At 36.0% G+C, this 14,519-nt stretch overlaps 1 long non-coding RNA gene across 1 annotated transcript; it reads left to right on the plus strand.

The window, feature by feature from the left end:
- Positions 1-217: 217 nt before the first annotated feature.
- LOC136028314 (uncharacterized) lies at positions 218-14,038 on the plus strand. The gene is made up of 2 exons (XR_010617808.1): positions 218-445; positions 12,385-14,038. It is a non-coding gene; the product is annotated as an uncharacterized LOC136028314 (long non-coding RNA).
- The last annotated feature ends 481 nt before the right edge of the window (positions 14,039-14,519 follow it).

Here is a 14,519-nt window from a genome sequence, read left to right on the forward strand (position 1 = left end):
TTCGGCGAATCGGTGCCAAACAACGTTACGTGTGTCCATCCCTGATTAGCTTTTTAAATTAAAACTTTATAATAGTTTCTCTAGAACGCTAGGGGAGTTTACTCCCCAAAATAGTAACATGGTATATATATACAAACTCATAGTATATGATTTCAGCCACAAGGTCCATGTCAGGGATTAAAAGGTTAACCCAAGTTGCAGAGAAGAACCTTTGAAAACTTTTGTTAAACTTTGAAAAATGTATTTTCTTAAAAATATGCTAAAAAAACAAGGAATGACGATTGCTCAACAGAAATTTCAGGGAATATTTTATTACCTAAATGTTACCTTACAGCAAAGAGGATTGCGAAACCCAGAACGGTTCTAAACTTTTCAAGAAGTAATAGAAGATTCTTACTGGGAAAAGTGGATTGGTACTAAAGGCTTTTCTTGTAAACTTAATTAGGTAAGGAAAATAAAAAGCTTGCAAAAAAGGACTGAGTCTGTAACCTAGGCTGCTAAACATAACAGGCCAAGCTTTATCTCATATTGAAAAGTTCCATTGGATTTCTTCGCAATCTTGTCTAGGTTTGCAAAACTATATTAGGCTGTTGATGTGATAATGACAACATTATTTATTAACGACACTATTTGGTAAAATTCTACTTTAGCTACTTTTTGCTAGGCTGTCTTGGAAAGGGGTTATTTTAGGAAACTAAACTTTCAAGGATGGGTCTACAAACTTGTATGTGTCCCAGGAAGGTATTTGAGATAAATACCTACTCTTTTTTCATCCTCTGGGGGGTCCTGACCTTTGATGACCATTAAAAATTTTTGATTTATAAAAATAAAGCCTTACAAAATATATCTTTTGCTTAAATGAAGTACTGCAAAACTGTTTCAGCTTCACAGCTTTGCTCAATCCCAATTTATGAGGTTTCAAAGATCCAAAAATACATTCCCTAAATTTTTAATTTCAACTGATCCCTAGTTACTACTAGGCTACTAGCAGCTGGTAACAACTCACCAAATTTCTAACCTACTTGAGGCCATCACAGCTATGCTTGCCCCCTCTCTCCCAATCTATCCAATTTGTTTCTCTTTACACCCTTTCTGGAAATTCCCATTTCTTGTAAATCCTTCCTACAACATCAGTCCACCCCAACCAAGGAAGAGCTGCTTTTCATTTAGCCCTAGATGGATAGCTAAAAAGGAGGATCTTTGGCAATCTGTCATCCTTCATTTGCAGAACATGCCCTAACCTGAACAAAATTAGGAACCCCCAACAAAGTTGGGTACCTAGATTAAATACAAAAAGAGGGTCTACATATAAGCTTTGCAATACAATCCCAGAGTGTGTTTTTGGCCCTGGATTTATTACTGAAAGTTTCATCTGAACTCAGATAGCTTCAACATAGGCTAATCTAGCTACCCTGGAAGTGAATATAGCATGATGCCTTTGCCTAATTAATTGGCCTAATATCATGGTAAGCCTAATTGAATTATTGATTCTAAGGGGACTTCCATTTTTAGCCCTTAATTGGGACCCAAAAGGCAAAACAGTTTATAGTAACCAAAAGTTTAAAGACTGTCTTGAAAAACAGCTGTCTAATGAGAAAAAGATACCATTTGTAGCTGATTTGGTTAATTTCTAGATGAGCTACTTTTTGCTATCTTGCAAAGTGGTTAGATTAGGAAAATAAAACTTTCTGGGATGGATGTACAGACTAAAGTATACAGAGGCGCCATTTGGACCAAATCTTGGGGTGGGCATGAACTCCATCTTGGCCCCCCCCCCTTTGACTCACTTTGTGTTGTATAAGAAAAATGCAGGAGGTGACTGAGACAATTGTCTCCTTTTGTAGACTGCAGTTAGTTTTTCACTATTTCTAGGCTAGAAAACAAATGCTTATTCCTTGCTGTTGTCACAGGAAGTGTGGCAGCAATACAAAGTACTTTAACTACTTCTGAGTAAGCCACTGGTAATGCCTAAAGATGGTTGACAATGTCTAGGAAGTTTTCTGGCTTTTTCTCCTCATCAAGCAAGAAACACTTGGCAATACCAGCTTGAGATTTGAGAACAATGTTGTTGATATCCAGCTTGCCATAAAGAGCAGAGAAATGCTTGAGCAACTCTGTGTCCATAAACTTGGTTGAGCTTGGATCCAAGGCTTCAAGTGTGCTCATCACTGGCAAGTTATCTGTAAACCTTCTGTCAAATTTGGCTTGTAGATGGTTGAAAGTCTTGGAATACTCTCACTTCATTTCATCCACCAAAGTAGTTGTTGGATTTCCAGATTGGATGAAGTTCTTTCCTAGCATCAAAGTTGTCACAAAGTGTTTCAGATGCTTGTTGATCTTTTGAGTTCTAATGCTAATGGCTATTAATACCTTTATATTTAGCTAACTAAAAAGTTAATAGGCTTAATGATGTAAAGTCTTCTACTTCTCTCTGTGCTCTTGTCTTTAGAGTCTTATGGTAGCATTGGCCTACAATCTGGGGTTTGACTGGTAGAGGATGTCAAGCATCTCTAACTTTCATAAGGTTTATGTGTTGAGCATAAAAATGTTTATTTACACATGTGATACAGTTAATGTACATAAAACGAGGACAGAAACAGAATAAGAACTGCCTCAAGTAATCTAAAACAGTGGCTTATATTCACTAAAACCAGGAAATAAGCATCAACAGAATTTATAATATTATTATAATCATCCATCTAGGAAATGGGCATTTGACAGAACTTGAGACTTTTATTATGTATCTAACCTACTTTCAAAGTTTACAATGATTAATAGAAAATAGCATAATTACCCCAAGGGTCATCAGGTAATTATGCTCTTTGGTTAATAGGCATGCAGTAATTTCAAATCAATTGGACATAATGGATTATGTTGGACATAAAGGATTAATATGGCTGGCAAAGGGCCCTTTGTGGTGGAAGCTTGGGTCCCCCTAGAAAATCTGGGGTGGGCATTTGCCTGCCCCTGACCCCCACAAATGGCGCCTCTGAAAGTATGTCTTCAAAAGGTAGGCCTAAATATTAAGCAGCTTTCATAAATGACCTTTGAATAAGGTGAACATACAACTTGGTGCATTTTTTATGCTGTTTCCAAATATATAGCCTATTAAATATTGCTTAATTCAAGCTGTGATTTAAGGATATACTCTATTTCCCATGTATTTTCAATTTTTTCACTGTCAATTCAATTTATGGTTAAACCAGTTTTAACTTGATTGATGCTAACAGAGGCACACACTGTATCTAAAATAAGAGAAAAAGGTATAATTTGAGGGTTTGTAAAGGACTTAAAATCGAATTTTTCAGTAAAGCCATTATTATGTTTAGAAAGAGCATAAAAAGGGGTACTTATATGTTATAGTGACCATGCTTTGTTCTTGATCTGTAATGAAACTGGTTTTCTGAGTCCACTCAGAAATAATCAACTTTGCCTGATCAAGATAAAGTATCATATCAGGCATATTTTGATTAAATATTTCATATATAGAGGTGATTAGGTTAGATATTTAATATTCATCCTGGGCAGCCTGCCTTACATAATTCCCTGCATTACATAATAATTCCTTACATAATAATTCCATTAAAATAATAATTCCATTACAATAATTCCCTGCATTACATAATTCCTTACATATAACACCATCACATTTGGCATATCAGAGAACCCTATAGCAAAAATCTCAAGCTCCTATCTAAAAAAATGTGGAATTTCATATTTTTTGCCAGAAGACAAATCACCGGTGCGTGTTTGTTTTTTTTTTTTTTTTTTCCAGGGGTCATTGTATCGACCAAGTAGTCCTAGAGTGTCACAAGAGGGCTCATTCTTATGGAAATGAAAAGTTCTAGTGCCCTTTTTAAGTGATCAAAAAAATTGGAGGGCACCTAGGCCCCCTCCCACGCTCATTTTTTTCCAAAAGTCAACGGATTAAAATTTTGAGATAGCCATTTTGTTCTGCATAGTCGAAAACCATAATAACTATGTCTTTGGGAATGACTTACTCCCCCACAATCCCTGGGGGAGGGGCTGCAAGTTACAAACTTTGACCAGTGTTTACATATAGTAATGGTTAATGAGAAGTGTACAGACGTTTTCAGGGGGATTTTTTGGTTTGGATGGTGGGGTTGATGGGAGGGGGCTATGTGGGAGGATCTTTCCTTGGAGGTATATGTCATGGAGGAAGAAAAATTCAATGAAAAGGGCACAGGATTTTCTAGCATTACTATAAAAAAAACAATGAAAAAATAAACATGAAAACGTTTTTTCAATTGAAAGTAAGGAATAGCATTGAAATTTAAAACGAACAGAGATTATTACGCATATGAGGGGTTCTAAAAATACATTAGCATAAAGAGCGAGGTATTTAGGAGGAGATAAACACCTTGCTCTTTATGCTAAAGTATTTTTTGTAATTTCAACTATTTATTCTACGGCCTTTTTGATTCAGGGGTCAGTCTTAAAGAATTGGGACAAAACTTACGATTTAGTGTAAAGAGCGAGGTATTAACGAGGGTACAAACCCCCTCGTACACATAATAAAAATATAAGAATATAAATGTTTGTTACGTAAGTTAATTCTTAAGTTACGCATATTTTTTACTAATAAAAACGTTCATTAAAAATTAAAAGATCAAGTAGCCTTTTTAAGTAACTGGAAAATTGGAGGGCAGCTAGGCCTCCTTCCCCACCCCTTATTTCTCAAAATCGTCTGATCAAAACTAAGAGAAAGCCATTTAGCCAAAAAAAATTAATATACAAATTTCATTTCAATAATTTATGTGCCAAGAGCCAAAATCAAACATGCATTAATTCAAAAACGTTCAGAAATTAAATAAAAAACTAGTTTTTTTTAAACTGAAAGTAAGGAGCAGCATTAAAACTTAAAACGAACAGAAATTACTCCATATATGAAATGGGTTGTCCCCTCTCTGCAATCCCTCGCTTTTTACGCTAAAGTTTGACTCTTTGCCACAATTCTACTTTTTAAAACAATTAAAAGCTTTAGCATAAAGAGTGAGGCGTTGAGGAGGGGACAACCCATCTCATATACGGAGTAATTTCTGTTCGTTTTAAGTTTTAATGTTGCTCCTTACTTTCAGTTAAAAAAACTAGTTTTTTTATTTAATTTTTAAGAAGAATCTGAAACCTGTTGAAAATGAAGTTACAGCAAAACTGATGTCAAAAAGAGATTAGTGGTGTGTGTGCAAAAATGGAATTTCCCTTGATATTCAAGGTGAGGGCTCTAAGTTTCCTGCTGAGGGTTTTCAACAATATTGATTCCAATGATGTACTTTTGTTTTGCTGTGATGAAGATTTTGAGGGTTTTCAGACTGTTATAAAAATTCCTGCTGATTTGGTTTCATAATAAAATTTACTGTTCAGATTAAATGAAATAATAATTACCATTTCCTCAATCAGCTGCAAATGGCAATCTTTTTTCACTTGATGTTTTTTTTAGAAACCCTTTTTAAAAATTTTTGGTTAATATGGGAATTTTTTAAGCTCCTTATAGGGTTCAAAAAAGAATTTGTCCCATAAGCAATTGTTATATTTGTAAAAACCATAAAAAAGAAAGCATCAAGGGATGTATTGTCCTTCTTCCTAGTTAAATTGTATGAAATTTTTTTTTTCCATGTTTCCTTATAGAGAGCTGCCATGCAAAAGTGGGGTAGCATAGTAGCTATACTACTTGGCAGTAGCAATGGCCTGGCGAATTTTATTGGCAGATTTTGTGTAAAAAAATACTATTTATACATATAGAAAATTATTTTTTTTCTCAAAGAAAACCTGTCAAACACATGTTTTGCTGCTAAAGTTTTTGGAATCCTGCTGAGCTCTGCTACTGGCAGCTTTGAACCTTTCTGATACCTGATTGGGAGTTTAACCACTGAAATAATAATTACTATTCCTGGATGAGCTAAAAATGGCAATTTTTTTCACTAAGTAGTTTTTCATAGAAACATTTTTACTGGCAGATCAAGGGGGCCTGCCCCCCCCCTTTTCCCTCAAGATTTTTCTGGCACCCTAGACAGGCTTACAGCTATGGAGTGGACTTGGTCCAAATCAGAAAGTAACGTTTTACAGGCTTATGGTAATCCAAAATAAATTGGCGATTACGTAATTTCCTCTATGGTGTTTTGGCAATCTTTAAGCCAATAATATCATGTGCCATAAAATGGCAGAAAACGTCATTTTGATGCAGCAAAAACTCTCCTGTTTGTATGGCACTTGGTATTAACCAAGTGACATAAAGCAATCCCAAATTCTGTCAGTCTGTCGGTCTGTTGGTCCTGGTTTTGCTACTTTAGGCACTTCCAGGTAAGCTAGGACGATGAAATTTGGCAGGCGTATCAGGGACCAGACCAGATTAAATTAGAAACAGTCTTTTTCGTGATTTGACTATCTGGGGGAGATTGGGAGGCCCATTAATTTGGAAAAATAGAAAAAATGAAGTATTTTTAACTTACAAACAGTTCATCAGATCTTAGTGAAATTTGATGTTTGGAAGGATATCGTGTATCAGGGCTGTTATTTTAAATCCCGACCGAATCTGGTGACATTGTGGGGGGGGGTGTTGGGAGGGGGGAACCTAAAATATTGAAAAACGCTTAGATTGGAGGGATTGGGATGAAACATGGTGAAAAAAAAAAAGTTCTAGATACATGATTGACATAACCGGAACGAACCCGCTCTCTTTGGGGTAGTTGGGGGTGGGGGTTAATTCTGAAAAATGAGAAAAAAAAGAGGTATTTTTTAATTTACGAATGGGTGATTGGATCTCAATAAAATTTGATATTTAGAAGGATATCTTATTTTCAAACCTCTTTTTTTAAATCCAGGCCGGATCTGGTGACATTGGGGGGGATTTGGGAGGGAAAATCTAAAACTTGGAAAACACTTACAGTGGAGGGATCGGGATGAAACTTGGTGGGGAAAATAAACACAAGTCCTAGATACATGATTGACGTAAACGGAACGGATCCGCTCTCTTTGGGGTAGTTGGGGGGGGGTTATTTCTGGGTTATTAGAAAAAATGAGGTATTTTTAACTTACAAATGGGTGATCGGATCTCAATTAAATTTGATATTTAGAAGGATATCGTGTCTCAGAGCCCTTATTTTAAATCCCGACCGGATTTGGTGACATTGGGGGGAGTTGGGAGGGGGGGGGGCCTAAAATCATGGACAATGCTTAGATTGGAGGGATCGGGATGAAACTTGGTGGGAAAAATAAGCAGAAGTCTTAGATACGTGATTGACATAATTGGAACGGATCCTCTCTATGGGGGGGGGGGGGCGGAGTTTTAATTCTGAAAAATTGGTAAAAATGACATATTTTTAACTTACGAAGGAGTAATAGGATCTTCATGAAACTTCATATTTAGAAGGACCTCTTAACTCAGATCTCTTATTTTATATCTCAACCGGATCCAGCGTCATTGGGGGGGGGAGGCAGAAATCTTCCAGGACCTAAAGCAGAGAGATCAGGATCAAACTGGATGGAAAGAATAAAAACCCGTCTAAGATACGTGACTGACATAACCGGACTGCATCTGCTCTCTTTGGTGGAGTGGGGGGGGGGTAATTCGGAAAAATAAGGTATTTGTAACTTATGAACGGGTGACCAGATCTTAATGAAATTTGACATTTTGAAGGCTCTTGTGCTTTAAAGCTCTAATTTTAAATTCCGACCAGATCTTGTGTCATTGGAGGGAGTTGGAGGGGGAAACTGGAATTCTTGGAAAACGTGAAAATTGGGGTATTTTTATCTTACAAATAGGTGATCGGATCTTAACGAAACTATATATATAGAGAAGGATCTTATGTCTCAGATGCTCCATTTTCGACTCGAATTGGATCCAGGGACATAGGGGGTTGGAGGAGGGAAACAGAAATCTTGGAAAACGCTGAGAGTAGAGAGATCAGGATGAAACTTGATGGGAAGAATAAGCACAAGTTCTAGATACATGATTAACATAATTGGAACGGATCCGTTCTCTTTAGAGGTGCTGGGGGGTGGTAATTTGGAAAAATTAGAAAAAATGAGGTATTTTTAACTTAAGAACAGGTGACCGGATCTTAATGAAATTTTATATTTAGAACGAATTCATGTCTCAGAGCTCTTATTTCAAACCTTGACCAGATCTGTTGACACTGGGGGAGTTGGAGGGGGAAATCTAGGAAAACGCTCGGAGTGGAGGAATCGGGATGAAGCTTGGTGGATAGAATAAGCAAATGTCCTTGATCCGTGATTGACATAACCGTACTGGATTCGCTCTCTTTGGAGAAGTTGGGGGGAGAGGTTCAGTGATTTGGCGAGTTTGGTGCTTCTGGACGTGCTAGGAAGATGAAAATTGCTAGTCGTGTCTGTCAGGGAGCTGTACAAATTGACTTGATAAAGTCGTTTTTCCAGATTCGACCATCTGGGGGGCTAAAGGGAGAGGGAAAATTAGAAAAAATGAGGTATTTATAACTTGCGAGTAGGTGGTCGGATCTTAATGAATTTTGATATTTAGAAGGACATCGTGACTCAGAGCTCTTATTTTAAATCCTGACCGGCATTAAGCCTTTGATTTTCCTTTTAAATCAATCTATTGATTCTTAGAATTTTGTTAGAGCTCATACCATATGAGCTCTTGGCTCTTAGCTCTTCTTGCTTTGTTAGAAGTGCCATATGAGCTCTTAGCTCTTGTTCATAAAGAGCACTAGAATCTTTAAACTATGTTTGAATTTGCTACCTCCCAAAATCTCCCGCTATCTTCGCGTCAAAGACCATCCTTAAAAAAAAAAAATAATAATAATAATTTGATAGATAGGGGTTTGAGATCTCTGCAATAGCATTCTTTATTGTCCCGAACTTAAGGGTCTAATACTCTTGAAAATCACTACATTAAAATTTTGCAAAACATACTTAAAACAAATTGTTGCATATTAAGGCCCTTCAATTGGCCCTTCTATGAGAAAGATCTTTCTTTCTCATTGAAGTGATCTAGCCTTTTTGATTTTTCTTAAAATTCAATTAAGAAAATTATCCTCAGTGCATTATCGTTGTAAACAAGGGGAATTAGTGGGATTAGTTCTTGCAAACAGGTGAACTTGGTGGCACATAGTAGAAAGACATTGAATTAGTTTCCAAAGTTAAAAAGATAGAAATTTCATAGTTCAAGCAATTAGTCCTTTTGGCTTGCTTAGCTTATGCTACTCTGAAATCTAGATTTAATTTCCAATCAGTTACTTGAAACTTTGAAAAAAGGATATCGAATGTGTAGTAAAAGTCTAGAAAATCGTTGGAGGACAAGGCTATATCCTGGGAGGATTGGGGGGTTACCAGGTATGACCCTTCCCCCCTTGAACTGTCCAACTTGTACAAAAGTAAAAAAATGCATCCAAACAAATTGTTGATGTTTTTATTTTTTGAATGAAAGTTCTTCAGCCAAACTGGCCAGACATGACAATAAACAACAATGAGAGATAAAACTCCACAAAAAAACCTCAGATGAGACTGCGGCCAGTAGAGAGGAAAGACTAAAATAACGGGGATATTTCGCCTGTATCCAAACTAGGCGTCCTCAGCACAAGATAAAAAAAAAAAAAAAAAAAAAAAAAAAACTAAAAACAAATAAAACCACCACCAATAATAATGCTACTGATCCACGTAGGGAAAAGAAGCTATTAGAGTTACTTCAATGTGAACATCAAAGCAACTGAGGACAAATTATGAAAATTGAAGCTTAGTTAACTATTCTGTTGCGGAATAATCCGCCTTGTGAGCTAATATTGAAGCAACTCTTTTTGGTCTCGAATTTCCAGAAGTCAATGCAAGGCTTAGGAAGCAGCTGCTTCCGAAAGGAAGCAGCTTCCGGAAGAAATCTGGCTGCTTCCGAAGCAGCTTCCGGAAGGAAGCTGGCTGCTTTGCAAGCAGCCAGGTTTCTCACGGCTATGAAGATTTTCAATAAGGAGTCTTTACTTCAAAGGAAAATTTATTCACTCAAGTCGTTGAAGTCTCATAATATGGGTCTCTGAAATACCTATACGAGGTTGTCATGAAATTAACGTCCATGCCCGCCACCAGTCTCCCTTCTGAGAGTGTTTTCCAGAGCTGATCAGTTAATCAAACATTTCGTGGTAACAAACTGAACGTAAGAAGTGACTCGGCCCAACAGTAAGTGAAACTCTAAAAAACGGAATTTTGATAACAATAGACACATCAAAAGCAACAAACCTCAGGAATTTTGTGTGGTTTTCGAGAGAGGGGGGGATGCGAAACACCTCGAATAATTAAATGAATCTTCATGAAAACCATTACATCAGATTCGGAATATCAAAAAACCATAGTTCTCTTATATTAAACCGAGTTTTTTTTGCAAGGTTGATCTTATCGAACCACGGTCCTAGAAGATTGGTAGAGGGCTGGTTCAAACAGACATTAAAAGTTCTACAGGTTTTTTTAAGTGACCTAGAGATTTGAGGGCAATTTTCGCCCTCCCCCTCCAACACTCGCTTTTTCCCAAAGTCATCCGATTCAAAATTTGAGATAGTGTTTTGATTAGCATTGTTGAAAGGTCAAATGACCCTACCTCTGGGGATGACAAGACCCCCAAAGCCCCTATGGAAAGGGCTGTGAGTTTTGAAGTTTGCCTATTGTTTACATGTAGTGTTTATTATTGGGAAGTAAACGGACGTTTTTTGGGATGGGGGAATTTTTGGTGGAGGGGGGGGGGTCCAGGGGAAATTTTAACTTGGGGAATTTGCTGAAATTCCTACACGAAGTTCTTTTTATTTAACTTACTTTGTCTTTGCCAATTCAATTTTACATGTGGAAAAGTTCCAGGGAAATTACTCTGGAAAATTTTTCAAAGGGGTTGAAATTGTCTAGGGGACTTTTCCCTGGGGAGTATTTTTCTCGGGAGAAATTCTTAATGGGGGTTTTTCTACCGGCGAAACTTTCCAATGGGAAGAGAGAATTTCTAGGAAATATTTTCCACGGACGGTGGATTTATGGCACGATTTAAAACAATTAAAAATCGAATGAAAAACAAATCTTTTTTCAAATGAAAGTAGGCTGAAGAGAATTTTCCAGGCGGAAATGTCCGCAAAGAGTTTCCCAGATGGAATTTTCAGCAGGGATGGAGTTGCCCGGGGGATTTTGTGCGGAATGAACTGTTCAAGGAGGAATTTTCGTGAGAGGAATTTTCCACGGAGAGGGGAGGCAGGTTTCCCGGTATTATTTGGAAAACGATTAGAAACCAAATAAAAAAAAAGTTTTTCAGCTGATAGTAAGGAGCAAAATTATGACCTAAAAGACAAAATTATGACAGAAATTATCCTGTCTGAGGGGATAATTTGTCCCAAATCTTTAAGGGCATCTTCTGAAACACAAGGTCGTTTAATTAAATAAGAATTTTTTTTCAATACTAAAAAAATTAGCGTGAAGAGCGAGGTATTGAGGAGGGGGTGTTCCCCTCATATACGGTAGTTTCTGTTCGTTATAAGTTTTTGTGTTGCTCCTTACTTTCAGATGAGAACCTGTGTTTTTTTTTAATTTAAGCACTGAAAGGCAGAATCAATTATCAGGTGAAAAAAAGCTTTGACATGTTGCTTAGAAGTATTTTTTCTTCATCCTGAGCCTGACTAATTTCAACTATGTTTTTTGTGGCATTTGTTTATGTAATTGAATAATTGAAGTTTGTTTTTATATTATTCAAAGTCTGGACAAAATTGTGCAAAATGGTCTTTAATTGCCCTTTATTTTGTAATTGAACTTGGGCAAAAGGTAAAACTAAGATTTGATCTAAGTAAAAACCTGATCAGGAATATCGAAATTGATATATCGATCGTCGAATATCGAAAGTGAACATATCGATATATTGTTTAATCTAATTATCGCCTAACACTATCTTTGACTGATTTTGGATTTGTAGTAAATAATTGAGACAAGAACTTTGAAAAGTAGTGAAAACTTTTTTCTTAAGTTAAGTGATAGTGATACTTACTAGGGGTGGGTTGTCAGTAGTGATAAATCACTTGGGGTGGCAACCCTCAACGAAAGGAGGTTTGTGGGGAACCGATTTTTTTTGAGAAGACAGATTGGTACTTTCTTGTTAGTTAGTACACACTTAAGAATTTCTATCGCAAACGTGTAACAATAACAGGTTTTCATGATCTTTATACCAGACAATTAGCTTCGGCTCGGTGGGAAACAACATTGTAGCCATATTTTAATTAAATATTTAGTTGGTATTTTGGTTAGGTTATGTTGGGTAAGTATAGGTTACGTATTTAATTTAATGTGGTCTAGGCCGCATTTGTTAATTATTTGTTGTAGTTTCCATAATTTTGTTACTAAACAATTATATTTTCATAATAAATTGGTATATTCCATTAGGATCAACCTAAGTTCAATTCTTGAGTGTCTACTAACTAACAAGGAAGTACCGACAGATTTTCAAGGAAATCACCGAAAATTCGGGGATAGTGGAAGTACTGGTGTTTTTAGACAAAATCTGCCAACAAATTTTACTAGGCCATGAAAGCTGCCAAGTAGGATTGCTACTATGCTACCCCACCTATGCATGGCATACCAATGGGATAAATGTAATTTTGGGAAGTGGTGTAGTCAGATAACTTTCGAAACTAAATCGAAATCGTTTAGCTGCCTACATCTCATATAACTTAATTTTGATGTCAGTGACAAGTATTATAGACATAATGGAATATGAAATTCCTATTATAGTGATTCGTATATATGTGGTGTAGGAATTATGCTTTAATTATTAAATAAATAAACATTTTACTATCATCTCAAAAGTATGAGTCAAAGAGTATGGGTAGGAACAGGCATATTTGAACTGAGCCGAAGAGTACAAGATTGGGAACTGGCGCTAATGTAAACAAAAATAAACCTCAACACCATCTAGTATCTGGCAAGACTTGGCATTTTACAGTGTAATAATGAGAATGATTAATTTGATTTGTGTTTTTGGTAAAATTAGTGTAGCAATAAGTGTATGATCTCAGTTCCTGACAGAAAAAGGATTTTAAAGCTTAAAAAATGCTAAGTGTTGACACAGGGTAGATGGCGTTTGTGGCTTTTGTTGACACTAGCGACACTTTCCACTTAGGCAAGTTCCTTTTATTCTTTATTATGAGTGTTTATTTTTCAGAGAAAATACTTATCAAACAAGAATTTTTCTATGTATGACGAATATGGAGTTATTATTGCTATTGGCTTATAATTACTCAGTGAGTTCTGATTAGATAAGGTATCTGGGGAGTAACTTTGTTTTTTTTTTCCTTTTTCTGTCATTTAAGGTTTAGCTTTTCAGAACCATGTTCAAGACTGTTTTTTTTAAAACATGGAGTGAGTTAACTCAGTTCTCTAAAGACAAATGGTCAACTGTTTCACAGGAACTGAAAGTGGAGAAAATATCATTGTTCCAGATGCTACTATTGAGTCTGAGTGAAATGCCAGAAGCTAAAAAGCCTGCGCTTGACATGGTAGAGTATGTCGCTAGATTGATACAAGACGACTCACCTCTTGCACAAGAACCATTTTCGGTTATCTTTTCGATCGAGACCCTCGTACCTCTTTCCATTTCTCAACCATTCCCTCAACCTCTTCTGGAAAGGGCAAGCAATCTCTTACTCTCTGGATTAAGACTGAGAGGTGGTCCAACCTCTAAAAACTTAGAAGCGTCATCGCCGATTTCAGCTCAGCCTCAGAATCAGGATAATTCAGCAAAAAGAGCAACCTCAAATAGAACATTTTCAAAAAAGGTCAGAAGAATTGAAGAAAACATTGAAACAATTGAAATGATGTATGATGCCACAAATCATTTGATGAATGAAAATGATGATAATGATTATTGTTGTTTTTTTTTTTTTTGTTGTTAGTGTTAATTATTTATGGATTATAATTGTGTAGAATCCATCCCAACCAGATTTTATTTCTGAGTCTATTAGTAAGTCAAATTTGTATCTATCTTTATAATATTAATCGATTTATAGAATTAAATTAAAGAAATTTTAGTTTTTTTTTATATATTCTCATACTTTCCTCTGTTACTATGGCACGGTATTTCTTTTAAAGGTAAAACAGCTCTATACATAAAGAGTGACCCATTATAATAGTCACTGAAGCCTAAAAAAGGAATTTGGTAATGATGCATAAATGAAAGAATCAGCTTTTCACAGTGGTCCCGTCAAATAAGCATACAAAATTAAAAAATCTTTGAAAAAGGTAAGATTTGATCCAATATAGACATTAAAAGAATCTTTCGAAAGTTCTTTGGACTAAAAAAAAATTAAATAAAAAAAAACTATAAAAGCTTGAGTTAAAGAAAAATCGAATTGAAATCAAACAGTTTGTGGAAACGTAAGGAGCGACCCGGCTCAATAGTAGACGAAACTCCAAAAAACGGAATTTTGATACTAACTGATACATCAAAAGAATCAGATTTTTATGCTGATTTTAAATATATAAGTTTCATTAAATTTAGTTTTACTCATCAAAAGCTACGA

The sequence above is a fragment of the Artemia franciscana genome, chromosome 6 (assembly GCF_032884065.1).
Source record: "Artemia franciscana chromosome 6, ASM3288406v1, whole genome shotgun sequence".
NCBI lineage: Eukaryota > Metazoa > Arthropoda > Branchiopoda > Anostraca > Artemiidae > Artemia > Artemia franciscana.